This window comes from Myodes glareolus, chromosome 6 (assembly GCF_982192425.1).
Source record: "Myodes glareolus chromosome 6, mMyoGla1.1, whole genome shotgun sequence".
Classification (NCBI taxonomy): Eukaryota; Metazoa; Chordata; class Mammalia; order Rodentia; family Cricetidae; genus Myodes; species Myodes glareolus.
In genome coordinates, this window is record NC_142031.1 from 39666056 (window position 1) to 39684440 (window position 18385).

Sequence of the window (18385 nt, forward strand, 5' to 3'; positions counted from 1 at the left end):
CAGCTAAAAATCTTTTGCTGTGAGAGAAAAATGAGACATGATCATAGTTTCTGCCTCAAGAAGAAGAAGGAGGAGGAGGAGGAGGAGGAGGAGGAGGAGGAGGAGGAGAAGGAGAGGAAGAAGAAGAAGAAGAAGAAGAAGAAGAAGAAGAAGAAGAAGAAGAAGAAGAAGAAGAAGAAGAAGAAGAAGAAGAAGAAGAAGAAGAAGACAGCTGCACTATGAGGGTGGGAGAAAAGGGGAGGTGGAAGAAGAGACTATAGTTTACCTTCTAGAAGACTGTCTTAGTCATTGTTCTAGCTGTGAAAAGACACCATGACCAAGACAACTTGATAAAGGAAGCATTTAATTGGGGGCTTGCTTACAGGTCCTGAGGGTGAGTCCATGACCATCATGGTCAAGGAACATGGCAGCAGGCAGGCAGATATGGAGCTGGAGCAGTAACTAAGAGCTCGCATCTGATCCACTAGGAACCAAAAGTTCAAATATATGAGCCTGTGGGGGCTGTTTTCATTCAAATCACCACAGAGATACAAACATATTTTCAACTCCTGATACTCTTTTGGGATCCTCATAGAGTGTGGTTGATGAAAAATGCAGCTGGATAGCATCACGATTGTGGCAGCTGACAGTCACCTGGAAAGAGCCATTTTCCGAGTCATGAACGCCATGAAGCAGTCTTATTGAATGGCCCTTGAGCAAGGGATTGAGGTTTTTCTGCCTGAGTCAGCCACTGTAGAAGCAAACTTCACACCCAGATAAGCCTTCCAAAGGCTGTCATCCTGTACGATGCCTTGTCCACAACTTTCAAATTCCCGACCCACAGAAACCGAGGTAACAGGTGCTTATTGTTTGTTACAAGTACATTTTGCTGTTACTTGATATAATAAGACAACTGATGTGATGTGGGATTGCCCTCTGTATGCTGTGAATATGTTTTATTACCATTGGTTATTAAAGAAGCTGTTTCCACCAATGGCTTAGTAGAGCAAAGCCAGGCGGGAAATCAGAACAGAGATATAGAGAGAAAGCAGGTGGAGACAGAGAGATGCCATGTAGCTGCCGAAGGAGAAAGACACCAGAACCTTATCTGGTAAGCCACACCCTCGTGGTGATACACAGATTAATAGAAATGGGTTAATTTAAGATGTAAGAGTTAGTTAAGAAGCCTGAGCTAATAGGCCAAATAATGCTGTCATTAATATAGTTTCTGTGTGATTATTCAGGTCTGGGCATTCGGAAAACAGAAGAGCAGACTCCTTCTATACCGATTTGTGTTCTGAAAGAGCTTGGTTGACAATTGCTTCCCCCTTACCCTCTGGATGGATGGTGGCCATGTAGCGTGCCCCCTTGCATCTTATGAGTGAGGACAATATGTTAGAGATAATAGAGCAACAACATGAATGGGGTCTGGACCCTTGATGGCATCATAGATCAGGGCAGAATAATAGCTCAGATTTCTGTATAAACGATAAGTAAACATCTGTATTAATTAAGCCAGCTCTTCAAAATCAATGCTGAGCCTCTCTAATGTGCACAGATGAGTTGCGTGTACGTGTGAAGCTATAACCCCTGTCCTGGGTTATTTGCCAACACTCAAGCAGTCTTCTATAGGTCAGTTTTGTCTGTGTTTGCATCTGTTCCAAATTTACGTGTTAAAGCCTAAGTGGTGTGATGAGATGATGAGAGAAGAGCTTTCATGAATGAGATTCAGTGCATTTCTGGGGGGCCGAAGAGGCCAGATGTCCCCTCTTTCGCTATCTGAGGACACAGTAATAAGATACCATCCATGAACTAGAAAGCAAGCCCTGATCACTTTCCAAGTCTGCTGATACAATGATGCATTGACTTTTTCCTCTTCCTCCTTCCTTATCTTCTTCCTTCTCTTCCTGCCTCTTGTCGTCTTCTCCTCTTTCTCTTCCTCCTCTGCCTCTTCCTCCTCCTCCTCCTGATATTGCTGGTATTATTTTGTTCTTGCAATGCTAGGAGTTGAACCTAGGAATTCCTACATGTTAAGCAATCACTCTACCTCTGCAATATGTCCCCAGCTCTCAATGGGACTCCTCAACCTCCAGGACTGTCAGAAGTAAACTTCTTTTGTGGCGTTGCTTGTTGGTTAGTTTGTTTTTAAGCAGCTCCAAGAACTAAGACACAGCTGTGTTCTTTTACCCCAGTGCCTTAGATAGCATTTCTGTTGCTGTAATGAAGCACTATGACCAAAGACCAACTTGGGGAGGAATGGGTCCATTTCATCTTACAGTTTGTAGACATTAGGGAAGGAACTCAAGGTAGGAGCTGAAGCTGAGGCTGTGGAGGACTTCCTGGCTTGCTTGCTCAGGAAGTAAGCCCACTGTGATCTGTGCCACCCCCTAAGCAGATGGTCCTGGATGGTGTAAGAAAGAAGGCTGAGCAAGCCATAGGGGGCAAGTCAATAAGCAGGGACCCCTCATGGCTTCTGCTTCAGATCCTGCCTCTAGGTTCCTGCCTTGAGTTCCTGCCCTGACTTCCCTCAGCAATGGACTATTTGTTATACAACGCAGGTCCACCTTCCCAGAGATGGCACCACTCCCAGTGATCTGTGCCCTCCACATAAATCACGAATCAAGAAGATACCCTACTGGCTTGTCTACAGGCCAACCTATGAAAGAAATTTTCTCCGTTAAGATTCCTTCTTCGTACACGACCTTAACTTGTGTCAAGCTGACATAAACTAGCCAGCATACTAGTGAACTTTATAGTTCACTGCCATCATCTCTGTGTACTGTAATGGGAATACAATTTTGGAAGCTTTGGGTTTCTCTCATAACAACTAAATTTTATCCTGAAAAACATCCTCCACAGCAATTTGCTGATTCGTACAGTTGATGTGTGTCAGTGGATTTTCATCAGGGGCTGATGTTTTTTAACCATTCTGCAAGTGAGCATTCTTGCAATGCCTATTTATCCTGGTAAGGTTTTATTTTTTTTTTTCAACTTGGCACAAGCTAGAGTGTCTTAGTAACTGTTCTAGTGCTATGAGGAGACTCCATGACCAAGGCAAGTCTTCTTTTTCTTTTTCTTTTTTTTTATTGAACTGTACATTTTTCTCTGCTTCCCTCCCTTTCTCTCCCCTCCCATTCTACCCTCTTTCTTGATCCCCATGCTCCCAGTTTACTCAGAAGATCGTGTCTTTTTCTGCTTCCCGTGTACACATTAGACTCATGTATGTCTCTCTTAGTATGGGTCCTCTTTGTTGTCTAGGTTCTCTGGGATTGTGAATTGTTGGCTTCTTTTTGGCTTTATATCTAAAAGTCACTTATGAGTGAGTACATATGATATTTGTCTTTCTGGGTTACCTCACTCAATATGATGTTTTCTAGATCCATTCTTTTGCCTGGAAATTTCAAGATGTCATTCTTTTCTCCTGTGTAGTACTCCATTGTGTAAATGTACCACGTTTTCCTTATCTATTCTTCGGTCGAGGGGCATTTAGGTTGTTTCCAGGTTCTGGCTATGACAAATAAAGCTGCTATGAACATAGTTGAGCACATGTCCTTGTGGTATGATTGAGCATCTTTTGGGTATATACTAAAAAGTGGTATTGCTGGGTCTAGAGGAAGATTGTTTCCTAATTTTCTGAGAAATTGCCATACTGAAATCCAAAGGGGTTGTACCAGCTTGCACTCCCACCAGCAATGCAGTAGTGTTCCCTTTACCCCACAACATCTCCAGCATAAATTGTCATCAGTGTTTTTGATCTTGGTCATTCTTACAGGTGTAGGATGGAATCTCAGAGTTGTTTTGATTTGCATTTCTCTGATGGTTAAGGATGCTGAGCATTTCCTTAAGTGTCTTTCAGCCATTTTAGATTCCTCTGTTGAGAGATCCCTGTTTAGGTCTGTACCCTATTTTTTATTGGATTATGTGTTGTTTTGATGACCAATTTCTTGAGTTCTTTGTATATTTTGGAGATTAGCCCTCTGTTGGATATGGGGTTGGTGAAGATCTTTTCCCATTCTGTAGGCTGTCATTTTGCCTTGTTGATCATGTCCTTTGCTTTATAGAAGCTTCTCAGTTTCAGAAGGTCCCATTTATTAGTTGTTTCCTCTCAGTGTCTGTGCTACTAATGTTATATTTAGGAAATGGTCTCCCGTGAACCAAGGCAACACTTATGAAAGATTTGAAACTTACTTACACTTTCAGAGGATTGGAACATGATCATCATTGTGGGAAGCAAACAGGTTTGACACCAGAGCAGTAGCTGAGAACTACTACTCAGCTACTGAGTACCCCCGAACCACAGACAGGGGGTGGATGGGCTTGGTGAGGGCATTTAAGACCTCAAAGGAACACATCTCCTTCAACAAGGCCATAACTCTTAATTCTTTCCAAATAGTTCCATTACCTGAGGACCAAGTATTCAAATATATGAGACTTTGGGGGTCATTATCATTCAAACCATCACACTTGAATTATCTGGGAGGCAAAACCCCAATTGAGAAACTGCCTCCATCATATTAGCTTATGGACAAGTCTGTAGGGTATTTTCTTGATTAATGATTTATCGGCGCAGGGAGCCCATTGTGAGCAGTGCCATCCCCTAAGCAGGTGGTCCTGGAGGGTATAAGAAAGATGGCTGAGCAAGCTATGGGGAATCCTCCATGGCTTCAGCTTCAGATCCTGCCTCCAGGCGGCTGCCTCGAGATCCTGCCCTGACTTCCCTTAGTGATGAACTATAAAAAAACAAACAGGGTCTGGAGAGATGGCTCAGCAGTTAAGAGCACTGGTTGCTCTTCCAGAGGACCGGGGTTCAATTCCCAGCACCCACATGACAGCTCACAACTGCCTATAACTCAGGTTCCAGGGGATCCAACACCCTCACAGGCAAAACACCAATACACACAAAATATAAGTAAATATTTAAAAACAAACAAATAAACAAAACAAACCCTTTCCTCCCTAATTATCTTGGTCATAGTCTTTCTCACAGCAGTTGAAAACAAACAGGAAAACTTGTGATTCGAATAAGAACGGCCCCCATAGGCTCATTTAGGCTCTTGTAGACCAGGCTGGTCTACAGCTCACAGAGATCTGCCTGCCTCTGCCTCCTGAGTGCTGCGATTAAAGGCGTGCACCACCACCCTCCATAGGCTCATATGTTTGAATACTTGATCCCCAGTTGGTGGAACTGTTTGGGAAGGGTTAGGAGGATTCCATTAGGGTTTCTATCGCTGCAATGAAACAGCATGATCAAGAAGCAAGTTGGGGAGAAAGGGTTTATTTGGCTTACACTCCCACATTTCTGTTCATCACCAAAGGAAGTCAGGACAGGAACTCAAACAGGGTGGGAACCTGGAGGCAGGAGCTGATGCGGAGGACATGAAGAGGTGCTGCTTACTGGCTTGCTTCCCCTGGTTTGCTCACCCTGCTTTCTTATAGAATCCTGGACCACCAACCCAGGGATGGCACCACCCCCAGTGGGTTAGACCCTCCCCTGTTGATCACTGAGAACATGCCTTACAGCTGGATCTTATAGAGACATTTTCTCAGTTGAAGTTCCTTCCTCTCTGATGACTCTAGATGACATTAGACCAGCCAGTTCAGGAGGAAGTGTGTACTGGGGGTGGCCTTGGGGTTTCAAAAGCCCACATCATTCTCACTTAGCTTTCGCTCTTTCTATATTCTCTCTCTCTCTCTCTCCCTCTCTCTCATCCAACTGATCCAATAGATCTATCTATCTATCTATCTATCTATCTATCTATCTATCTATCTATCTATCATCATCTTGACACAGGGCAATTCATCTGGGAAAAGGGAATCTCATTTGAGAAAATGCCTCTATCAGATTTCCTATAGGCAAGTCTGTGGGGGCATTTTCTTGATTAATGATGGATGTGGGAGGGTCCAGCCGGATGTAGGCAGTGCCACCCCTAGGCAGGTGGTCCTGGGTAGTGAAAGAAGAAAACTGAACAAACCATGAGGAGCACATCAGTAAGCAGTGCTCCTCATGGCCTTCCTGTTCCTGCCTTGTGTTCCTGCCCCAACTTCCCTCAGTGATGGACTGTGAGCGGGAACTGTAGGCCAACTAAAGCCTTTCCTCCCCAAGTTGCTTTTGGTCGTGGTCTTTCTCACACAATAGAAGGCAAACTAGGCCACATGGCAGTGACAGACGTTGAGAGCAGCTGGGGAAGAGTGCTTGACTCCCCTGTACTTTGCACTTTTCTATGAAATTCTAATTATTTCAAAATAAGACTATAAAAACAAAAATCCCTTTAGCCCTGCTCCCCCAAAGAGGTATGCCCTGAGGACCATTTTATGCACAGGTGTTCATGTATGAAGGCCCCACATAAGTCCTTCGAGATGTTCCCAAGATGGTTGTCTCTGGAAACGGGCTGAGGGGCCACCCTGCACATGGTGGCTCTAGAACACCGAGAAAGCCACCCTGCACACGGTGAGGGATTTTGTCTGGTCACAGTTTCCTATGAGGAGCCTTTGGGGACAAGGACATTAGAAGTTTGGCTTGGCTAAGGAAGGGTAGAAAAGTCCTACGATGTCATTGTTGTATGCTAGGTCACCTGTTTCATCCCAGCCTGGGGACAGCCCTGGTAGCAAAGGTGTCACAGATGTGGGTTTCCAGGCAGTGGGGTACCGGTGCACTGCAATGTGTCACTTGAAGTCACCAGTGAGTTCTGCTGAGGTCAGCTTTAGCTTCAGCTCCAGCCATCACACATACACACATGCACACATGCACACATGCACACATGCTTGGTTTTCAGGGCCTCTGGACTTTAAAGAAGCAGAGGAGAATGCACGGAGCCTCTGCTGTGGAGCCCCGGCCCCGCCTGATCTGAGCTGGGTACTGAGGCTACAGTGCTCAGAGCATGAGTGGCCCTGGAAGATATGGGGCCAGTCCCCTGAGAGTGATGTGTCCAGAGCTGCCACACTGACCCCTTCACACCCAGGAAGTGTCTAGTCCTTCTTCCTCCATCAGGGCTGACACACCTTGCCTGTAGCTCTGGTTATGTCAAGGGTGGCTGGGAGACCCAACCCGCTGCTGCCGCTAGTAGCCTGAATGCACCCCTCCCGAGTGTGTGTGTGTCGGGGATCTGTGCTAAGCTAAAGTGGGATCCTTGACTGCACCACAGAAAAGAATTTCAAGGCAAGTCAGAGTGAATCGGTGAGTTTATTAAAAAGGAGTTAAGAGGTAATACATTAAGCATCGACTAGATGGAGGAGGGGGGAAGGGAAGAAGGGTAGGAGAGAGAGAGAGAGACTCTGAATGGCCATTAGGAAAAGCAAGTCCATACCTAAGATTTTCACAGTGGGTTTTCTAGAGGAAGTTGGACTACCGCATCAGGACAGTGGCCTAATGTACAATCTTGCGGGTTTCTAAATTATGTCATTCAAGGGAGGCCGCTCACCACAAGCCTTAAAGATTAAGCAGGGTTTAAAACTTAAGTAAGATTTAAGATGGGTGTGGTGGCTCATGTCCCCCTGTAATCTCAACCAACACTTGGGGAGGCGGAGGCAGGAAGATCAGGAGTTCAAGGTCATCCTCAGGTCCACAGAGAGTTCTCAGCCAGCTTGGGGTCCTCAGCCATCCTGCTGTCATCCTCCACCACCATCACTTTAAAAAACGAAATTGGAAAAAGTGGCTTGCTTCGGGGACTGCCTCTTGTGAATGAGTTTTGAGGTGGTTTTGTGAGGCACGTTTAGATTAGAGGTGAGGGAAGAACACAGATCCAGTTAACCGGAAAGCCACAGGCCTCTACCCTAAGTGCTCACCATTTGTGTCTCGATCACTCCTGCTTGCCACGGATGCAGGAAGACAAGCCCAACCTCAGCTGGCAGTTCTGGCTGTATCGATTGGGTTGCAGTTTCTGGACTCAGCCAGCAGGCCCCACACACTGGATCCCAGGCTGAAGGACTCTTCCTTTCCCAAGACGTTAATTTTTCTGTCTCTATCCTGCCTCACACATTCATATGCTGGAACTAGAGCTACAGATAGGAGTAGACACACATACACACACACAGAGAGACACACACACATACGTACACACACACAGACACACACACACATACACACACAGAGAGAGACACACACACAGACACATATACACACACATAGACATACACACAGAGACACATATACACACACACAGATACACACACATACGTACAGACACACAGACACACACACACACAGAGACACACACAGAGAGACACATATACACACAGAGACACACAGAGAGACACACACACATACGTACAGACACACACACAGATACACACAGACACACACACAGTCACAGACACACACACAGACACACACACAGTTACACAGACACAGACAGACACATACACAGAGACAGATACAGACACACAGACAAACAGAAACACACACACACACACACCCCTTTGGGCTTTACATAGGAGAGAGCCTCAACTCAGAGAGGGTTAGTGAGCTGTGTAGACTCACACAGCTCAAGGACAAGGTGTTTTCATGCTGGAGGTGGGGGGAAGGTGTTTAAAAGTAAGAGACCAGAAGTGCCCTTAGCACCCACCTCTCTTGACACCAGGTCTATCCACCCAGCCACAAGGAAGCTTCTCTTTCCAGCTCCTACCACTGTCCCGATGAACATGGGAAAGCTTCACGGGCTCTGGGGGAAGAAAAGGGTCAAGCAATTACGCCTTCACCTCTCCCCATGAGTGCACCCCAGCCCCTGAGGTTTGCTCAGAGGCAGATCAGCCAGCTCCTGGCAGGCTGGGCCATTTGCGTGTGGGCGCTTCAGAGTCCCCTCCCCGCCCGCGTCCCCTTGCCCCCGCAGCTGGCGCCTTCTCCGTGCTTCCACCCACCCCCCAGCAGCTTCCCTCCCGCCATCCGCCCCTCCTTGTATGGTCCCCCCACCCCACCCCAGGCGCCCTGGTCCCTGTGTGGGCTTTGACTCAGCGCCGGGAGCCTGGCTTAGGCAAACCACGCCGCACTGGACGCCGTTCAAGCTTTTACAGGCCCTCAAATTGGGGCTGGAGCCGGAGAGGAAATACTAAAATCCTGGGTACACAACTTCTGTCTGTGCGCGCCTGGGTTCCAGGAGAATCCAGGGACACATTTGCACTCTGTGTAAGGGTTCCTTCCCCCACCCCAGCTTTTAACAGGAGAACCAGGACTCCTGGGTGTGGGGGAGGGTCCGGTCAGCAGAACTGATGAGCTAGCAGATTGAGGTGAGGAGCGCTGATGCCCACGTGTCCTGTTCCAAACCTCCAGAGCCATGAGCCAGAGACCTGCATGGCCCAGGCCCGTTTCCCAATGGGTCTTTGGAAGCTGGGAGGTAAATAAACCGCTCATCACCTTGGCCCTCTGTGACTGGGGCAAGGACCTCTACTTGCTTATCTGTAACACTGGAACAAAATGGTAAGCCAAATATTTATGTTTGTTCCCATAGATCAGTACGGCTCTCAGCCTTGGCCAGAGAAGCTTCTGCCCTGGGTGGAGACGAATCTGGAGACTTAGAACTGGTCAAAGGGCTGAGGCTAAGTGGCGACCGAGGACTCATTCCTAAATAGGCCCATCACATCAACCTCCTCCCCAAGGCTCAGAGGACATGACAGAAGAAGGGGAGGAAAGAACGTGAGGCCGAGGATGGGGAGGGGAGCTGGGCGGTGCTGGTGCTGGCTTCTGGAACCAGGGGTTGGCTCCGGGTTCCCTGAACAAGACCAAGCCAACAAGACCAGCCAGTATTCCAACAGGCAGCACTAATTAAACTCAGTGGGTTACAAATTAATAGTAATAATTTGGAAATCTGAGAGGACATGAAGATGGGAGGCAGTGATTGGATACATTGTATACATGTGTGAAATTGTCAAAGAATAAATAAAAAATATTTTTTAAAAATGGGCAGCGACGTTGGGGTTGCCTGTGAAGGTTTGAGATGACCGAGGTAGGAAAACAGCTGGGGTCTGGACGGAACAAGTGCTCATTAAATGGCAGTGTTGTGATTTATATGAAACTGACCCCCGTGAGCCAGTTCTATATGCTGAGTGGGGGCTAAAAAGCTGCCTGTAGTGCAGTTAATCCTCATAGCAGCCTGGCGAGAGATAACCCGTTAGCACCAATATAGAAAAACTAGGATTCCCTGGGAACAGAATGACTCACCCAAGGCCACCCAATGGCTGGGCGACCAACTGAACAGTTGTACGCATGCAGTCCTTCTTCGCAGCCCAGATGTGTTCGGACACCATGAAACTGTAAGCCAAGAGAAGCTAATGCTTAGAGATGCTGAGCAGGCACATAGCCCCCTCACCTGAGCCCCGCCCCACCACCCCACCATCCCCACACCTGGGCCCCACCCCACCATCCCCCACACCTCACCATCCCCCACACCTGAGCCCACCCCACCATCCCCCATACCTGGCTCTTCCTCCTCCCAGCTGCTCAAGACTCTCCGCTCCCTGCACCTCCTCTCTCATCCTCTTGACCTTGACCAGGATAAGGTTATTCCCATCATTCTGACAGTCTCCTCTGGACTCCTGCAGACTCTGTCCAGTCTCTTACATAAAACCGTGCCTGTCTTTTCTGAAAATGGGTTTTGTCTGGTGGTAAATCTGGGGGATGGTAACATTACTCCCTCTGCTGATCCCAGTCAGAAGAACAGAAAAGGGACCAAAGCCAGCTTGCACCTTGTCAGGGAGACACAGGGGGACATCAGCACGTGCCCCCCCCCATACCTGCTGTCAACCCCTGGAACTGGTACAGTCAATGAGTGCGGATGGCTCCCTTGACAGCCCCTCCTTCCCCTCCTCCTTGATTGTCCCCTGATCAGGACCTGTCAGGGGGCTGTGTTTAGTCATAGGTAAAGGCTGACACCTCCCGGGGTACATCCTGGAATTAGGGGAACTCCTGTCTACACAACACTCATATGATCTGTACCCCTCGACCCAGTCTGTGTCCACACAGTGGCTCTCCTAGACTTCTGGAAGGCAGGGGCTGCTATCCTGTCCCCACAATGACCTGAAACCTAGAAATTCACAGCCAAGAGGCTCACTGGAATTCAGTTATAGGCTGTCACTTCTGGCACTGTGGATCACTGAGGTCTTGGGTGACTCACTTCTCTCTCTCCTCAGTTTCCCCACACAATGGCTGTGTCGACCTCAGTTCCTCAGAACTGAGAGGCTTCAGGTGTTTGGAGCTGTAGGCACACAGGGAACTGCGGGGTTTGTTTTTGTAGCAGGCGCAGTTGGGATGACTGTACCAAGCCTACTAACAAGGCTGAGGAGCTGAGCCTGATGGGATGGCTGACTCCTGACCCCGAGACGGGAGGAATCAGCGTTGGGGAGGTTGGTGTGCCTTGATTTGGCACCCGCAGGATTTGCAGCTTGTTGGCCCTCACCTCTACCCTGACCGCTCTGTAGCTTTGACATTCTGGAGAGCAGCCCATACCCAGGAAAAGGTTTCTCTGAGCCTAGCATGTCCCATTGTGGACACCCTGATGCCTACCTAACAGAACTACAGTCATGCCTTGTGGACCCACAGGGCTTCCCATCCTCCCAGAAGGGCCCACCGCTGAGGCCCTGTTGCTTGGAAGCCCAGGGGTACAGAGAACCTTGAAATATGACGCTGGTGCTCACACATTGGTGACCCAAGATTCTGACTGTTCTACTGGGAAGGAGGGACAGCTGCCAGACACCACATCTTAGTTAATAGCCTTCAAGTAAGTGGTCTTGGAGCGGGAAAGTCTTCATGGTGTGGCAGTGCCATCTGCTGGCCAGGATGGGAAATACAGGAGACGCACTACGGGAGGAGGTGATCTTAACTATGGGCTTGTCAGGGCAGTACCTGCTTATCCTTCACCCGCTGGGATCCTCCGGCACCCCTGAACCTTGGAAGGACCTGGCAGGTGGAAAACTCTCACTTTACAGACAAGACACTTTGATAAGCTCAGAAAAGTAATGGAAGCCGCTCAGGACTCCTGAGTCTTCAGATGGCCAAGCCAGCCCTGGCTTTGTAATGCTTCTCAGAACTCTACACACGATTGTCTTGTGAAGGGCTGGGGATGTGGTAGATTGCCTGCCTAGTACTCATGGGTTCTGTTCCCAGCACTGCGTCAACGGGGTGTGGTAGTGCAACTTGAAATCAGTATTCAGAAATGGGGGTGGGAGTGGTCAATGGTGACGCAGGTCTCATTAGTTTCTTTTTTAAAATTATTTATTTATTATGTATACAGTGTTCTATCTACATGTTTGCCTTCAAACCAGAAGAGGGCGCCAGATGTCATTACAGATGGTTGTGAGCCACCATGTGGTTGCTGAGGATTGTACTCAGGTCCTCTGGAAGAACAACCAGTGCTCTTAGCCTCTGTGCCATCTCTCCAGCCCCATCATTAGTTTCTTAGGCTGAACTAAGGCATGAGACTTGCATGCTTGTGTGTGTGTGCGTGCACGTATGCATGCATGTGTGCATGCAAGCATGTATGTGTGTGTGTGTGCATGTGAGCTTGTGAGAATGTAATAGGACACTTAGCACTTAAAATTTCATAAAAATCACAGTATGGAGATGCATGTCTTTAATCCCAACACTTGGGAGAAGGAGGCAGGTGGATCTGTGTGAGTCTGAAGTCGCCAGTCTGGTATATAAAGCATGTTCCAGGACAGCAGGGCTGTATAGCCAGACACTGGCTCAAAAAATAAAGGAAAAAAGAGAGGAAGGGAGGGAGGGAGGGAGGGAGGGAGGGAAGGAGGGAGGAACAGGAGTTAAAATCAAATTCAACCCAACTCACTGCACTGGGCCTTTCTTACTAGCTTTGAGAGGTGGGAATATATGGGCTCTTTTCCCAGGCTGTGCAGTACCCAAGATCCTGAGGTGACACAGGGAATAAGGTTAGGAGGTGTGTTTAAATCTTCACAGGGATCACTGTAAGCTCAGGGAGGCTGCTTCCTGTGGTGATTGACAGCCCTAGGCCTGGCTCATGCCCACAGCTGCCCTTGCTGCCCCCCAACCCCCCCCACCCCAACTGTTGCCTGTGGCTACTGAAATGAGGGCTTTCTCCTTTCTCAATCCCCTCGAGGTTGGGGAAAATGAAATCAGGAAAGAAAGATTGACCAGGGAAAGGAAAATGGATGAGGACCAAAGCCAAGCGGTCACCTCGAGAGAAGCTCCTGCTCTGGGTAGGGTTGCAGCATGAGCCTGTAGGACAGCATGGGTTCAGTAGTGACCCTGTGTGGGAGCTGAAGCTCGGACATACACCTCTGACAAGCCAGTGCTCGCCTCCTTCAGAAGATATTTGGATTTGGATAAGGAATGTGACATTCTGTTGTTAGATTCTGGCCCTGGCATCTCCTAATAAGCTGGGCTTGGCCACCTGCCTTTAACAGGCTAATTCATCAGATAAGTAACAGGGGAAGAAGAAACAGGTGATATATTCAATACAGCCACATGGGAAGAGGACCAAAGAGCTCCAGTGGTTCCTACACCCCTCCCCAACTCCATCTTCAAGGTCCCAAGGTTGAGGTTTCAATAGGAAAGCAAGAGGTGTGTCTAACTAAGCAGTCTTGGTCAAGTTCCAGTCCCCGCATCATCACCTCCCAGTCCCCATATCATCACCTCCCAGTCCCCGCATCATCACTTCCCAGTCCCCACATCATCACCTCACAGTCCCTACATCATCACCTCCCAGGCTCTCATCATCACCTCCCAGTCCCCATATCATCACCTTCCAGCCCCCACATCATCACCTCCCAGTCCCCACATCATCACCTCCCAGGCTCCCATCATCACCTCCCAGTCCCTACATCATCACCTCCCAGTCCCCGCATCATCACCTCCCAGTCCCTGCATCATCACCTCCCAGTCCCTACATCATCACCTCCCAGTCCCTACATCATCACCTCCCAGTCCCTACATCATCACCTCCCAGTCCCCGCATCATCACCTCCCAGTCCCCACATCATCACCTCCCAGTCCCCACATCATCACCTCCCAGGCTCCCATCATCACCTCCCAGTCCCTACATCATCACCTCCCAGTCCCCACATCATCACCTCCCAGGCTCCCATCATCACCTCCCAGTCCCCACATCATCACCTCCCAGTCCCCATATCATCACCTCCTGTAACATGAAGGCCAGCTTGTTGGGGTATCTGTCTTACCCGGTACCCCACAGCTGGCAAGTCCCAAAGAAAATCACACAGAGTCTCTATAAGTTATAAAGCTGATTGGCCCATTAGGTCAGGCTACTTATTAGCTCTTATAACTTATGTTACCCCATTATCCTTATCTATGTTAGCCACATGGCTCAGTACCTTTCTCAGCTGGGCAAGTTACATGCTGCCTCTTCAGTGGTCTGCGCAGGAGTGGCAGAGGGAGCTTCTGCTTCCAGAATACTCCCAGGCTCTTTGCTCCACCCCTACTTCCTGTCTGGCTTTCCCGCCTATACTACCTGCCTGGCCAATCAGCGTTTTATTAAAATATGATTGGCAGACTACAGACAATTCTCCCACACCAACCTCCCAGTCCCTGCATCATCACCTCCCAGTCCCCGCATCATCACCTTCCAGTCTCCCCATCATCACCTCCCAGTCCCCACATCATCACCTCCCAGTCTCCCCATCATCACCTTCCAGTCTCCCCATCATCACCTCCCAGTCCCCACATCATCACCTCCCAGTTCCCACATCATCACCTCCCAGTCCCCACATCATCACCTCCCAGTCTCCCCATCATCACCTTCCAGTCTCCCCATCATCACTTCCCAGTCCCCACATCATCACCTTCCAGTCCCCACATCATCACCTCCCAGTCTCCCCATCATCACCTCCCAGTCCCCACATCATCACCTCCCAGTCCTCACATCATCACCTTCCAGTCTCTGCATCATCACCTCCCAGTCCCCACATCATCACCTCCCAGTCCCCACATCATCACCTCCCAGTCCCCACATCATCACCTCCCAGTCCCCACATCATCACCTCCCAGTCTCCCCATCATCACCTCCCAGGCTCCCATCATCACCTCCCAATCCCCATATCATCACCTCCCAGACCCTGCATCATCACCTCCCAGTCCCCACATCATCACCTCCTAGTCCCCACATCATCACCTCCCAGTCCCCATATCATCACCTCCCAGTCTCACCATCATCACCTCCCAGGCTCCCATCATCACCTCCCAGTCTCCATATCATCACCTCCCAGACCCTGCATCATCACCTCCCAGTCCCCACATCATCAACTCCCAGTCTCCCCATAATCACCTCCCAGTCCCCGTATCATCACCTCCCAGTCCCCGCATCATCACCTCCCAGTCCCTGTATCATCACCTCCCAGTCTCCCCACCATCACCTCCCAGTCCTCACATCATCACTGCCCCATCCTCCTCTGCAAGGTGGCCTGTGGAGTTGGTTGTCTCCTTCTACCTTTTGGAGGGTTGTGGAGACTGTACTCAGGTCATCAGGGTTGTGTCAGGCTTGTGAGGCAAGTGCTATATCCACTGGGCCATCTCACCAGCCCGAAGTGGCCAGACAAGTTGTCAGCGTGGGAATCTCCCCCGGGATTGGTATCAAGAGCCCTGCTTTTCCTTCTTCCAGCCTGAGACTCCTGAGGGAATCCCCCTCCCTGTGGACCACCAATCGTCTGATGGTGGCAGGAGGGACACAACGGGTTCCCGTCGGGATGGTTATAGTGTGAGCCTCCCTAATGAGCAAGGGTTATGTGCCCAGGAAGTCAGGGCCACAGCGCTGATCTTGTCTGTCCTCTGATTGTAACTACACAGAGAACCTGGCGGGTCCCTCTGGTCACTGTGGCAGCCAGGTTAACAAATCCTGGATTTTGACTCTCTGACCAAAGGGTGACAAGATACACTGTGTGTCGAAGGTCAGCAGTTCCCAGGCCTCTTGGCTTGCTGGGGGCCGTTCATGGTGTCTTTGAGAGCCCTCTTCTACCCTAGGGAAGTTTAACTGTGCCAGCTGCGAGCAAGCTAAGCCCTCGACAACCAAAACTTTCCACGTTAGGTTTGGGAGAGATCTCTGTGTTAAAATACTGTTCACAGCATATTAAGGTTGGACAGATTGCTGATGCTTCTAGTTTTTAATAAGTTAATGCATGGAGGTGTGTTGTGTGTGTGTGCTCACGCGTGTGTGTGCACATACAGGTACACACATAGAGGCCAGAGGCCTCTCACTAGCCTGGAACCCAACAAGTATGCGTGACTGGCTGACAAGAGACCCCCAGGGACCCGCCTGTCTCCATCCCTTCATTGCTGGGAAGTCAAGAGTTCTCACATCAAGTTTCTTTAAACCGTGGATTCTGGGGGACAGAACTTAGGTCCCCTAGCTTGCAGGGCAAGCTCCTTACTGACTGAATCATCTTCCTAGCTCTGATTCTTCCTGATTCAAATGGAAATACAATTTAGACTTGTAAATTTGAGGGGAAAGAGAAAGAAAGCGTGACTCATTTTTGTACCTCTCCTTGGACTTTTGAAGAAAACTGGTCCTTCACTGTAGCAATAAGTTTTGCTTCCTAGGTTTCCAGCTGAATGCTTGAAGGACTTTGCTTGCTAAGGTCGTGGTTTGCATTGTTTGACAACTGAAGTACTTGCGAGAGAGAGGCAGCGTGCTAAATTTATAAATGCAGTTCAAAGTGTTTAAGGGCATTAAATGTAATTCATTACATTTGCAAACGATCTCTAAGGGATTCCTGTGTCTTCAAGGAAAGTTAATTGCTCATTAGCTGGAGAACATTGAAGCACATTGTTCTTATAGTTCTGATTATAAACAGAACGAGATTCTCAGAGAGAACACAGCAACTTGAGGAGAACTGGGTCGCGTCTATCTTAATGAATGAATCATTAACGGAAGACCTAGTCCTTTCTGGACTCACCTTGGACGCAAGAAACCAATTCCCGGTGGCAGCTATGAAGACTAATGTCTACCCTGGTGAAGCACTTTACTCTGAAGATCTCGTTTATTCCCACATCACAGCAGAGAAACTCGGGAGCTTGGGGACTTGCACAGCTGGGCAGATACTCAAGCCGGACGTGAGCTTGGATCCTTGACCCCAGATGGTCTATGGGTTTTGTTTCTTGACCACATTGGAGATTCCTGAAGAAGAAGCTGACATGTTCCAAACAGCTGCACTCTTTGGTACCCTCAGGGGATTGGTCCCTGGATCCTGGGAGATGCCGAAGTCTACACTCAAGTCCCTTACATAAAATGATGCACTATTTGCATATAACCGATGCGTGTCCTCATATGTGTGTTTATTTTATTATTTGCTATTATTTTTATTATATTCTATGTATATGAGTGTTTTGCCTGTGTGTGTGTATTTGAACCCTCTTCTGGCCTCCTCAGGTCCCAAAAATCAGATCCTCTGGAACCGGAGCTACAGATGATATGAACCACCCACCATGTGGGGTGCTAGGAATTGAACCCAGGCCCTCTGGAAGAGCAGTCAGAACTCCTAGCTACTGAGATATCTCTCCAGCCCTGTATCTTACTATATTTTTGAGAAATTTCTTACTCTGTAGCCCAGTTGGCCTGGGACTTACTATGTAGCCAGGGCTGCCTTGAACTTACATTGATCCTCCTGCCTTAACCTCCTAAGTGCTGGAACTACAGACATAAACCACAATTCCTGGCTCCTCATGTATGTGGTGATCCCTCAGTTATCAGTAATCCATAGCTAGTTGATGTTCTGTGTTGCTTATGTAATAACAAGGCATGGCCTCTACATGGTCAGAACCCATATAATCATAGTAGGCACGCCAACAAAACTCAAGGCAAACAATGCTAAAACAGGACTGCTGGAGAGAGATGGAGAAATGATGGTGGATCTGTGAGATGGCAGGAAGTTCCAGCAGGGTTTGCCCACACAGCTCTTCACTGTAAGAGTTAGAATTTTACTATGATTGGTTGTCATAGAGACGGTCGTCATAGAGACAGTCTCGTGTATCCCAGGCTGACCTCCATCTCACTGCAGATGAGCTCTGTTCCTCCTGCCTTCACCTCCCAAGCACTGAGATGACCGCTTTGGCCACCATGTGTAGCTCATAAGGATTTTTGAGAACACAAAAGTTGAGGTCATTCGCCTGACTCTGCTTGGTGACAGTTGGTTCTTCTCCCTGTGGCCTCTCTTACAAATCAGTCACTTGGGGAAGGATTCCTCTTCTGTACCCAAACACTCAGAATTGCACTTTGGCTCTTTACTCATGTACATCTTATTTTATTGATATTTCTTATACCTACGTGTATGACCTCATCCCTACTTCTTCTCTCTCCCAATGTTATGCTTTGTAAAAAAAAATATGTCTGCATTTATTTGTGCTGTACACATGAGCCAGTAGGAGTCAGTTCTCTTCTTCCGCCATGATGAGGGTCCCAGGGATCGAACCCAGCTCAGCAGACTTGGCAGCAAGTGC

At 48.6% G+C, this 18385-nt stretch overlaps 2 long non-coding RNA genes across 6 annotated transcripts; one reads left to right on the forward strand and one right to left on the reverse strand.

Moving 5' to 3' along the window:
- Positions 1 to 7140: 7140 nt before the first annotated feature.
- On the reverse strand, positions 7141 to 10543 carry LOC125414611 (uncharacterized). Of its 5 annotated transcripts, none has more exons than XR_015002288.2 (5): positions 10385 to 10543; positions 10130 to 10219; positions 8541 to 8636; positions 7762 to 7942; positions 7141 to 7603 (listed from the first exon to the last, which is right to left on the reverse strand). It is a non-coding gene; the product is annotated as an uncharacterized LOC125414611 (long non-coding RNA). The 5 variants fall into 5 exon arrangements; XR_015002289.2 differs by having other exon boundaries at positions 7762 to 7974; XR_015738095.1 differs by lacking the exons at positions 10130 to 10219; positions 10385 to 10543 and adding an exon at positions 9042 to 9155.
- LOC148121715 (uncharacterized) lies at positions 9207 to 9868 on the forward strand. Its single transcript, XR_015738096.1, has 2 exons — positions 9207 to 9305; positions 9420 to 9868. It is a non-coding gene; the product is annotated as an uncharacterized LOC148121715 (long non-coding RNA).
- Positions 10544 to 18385: the final 7842 nt, after the last annotated feature.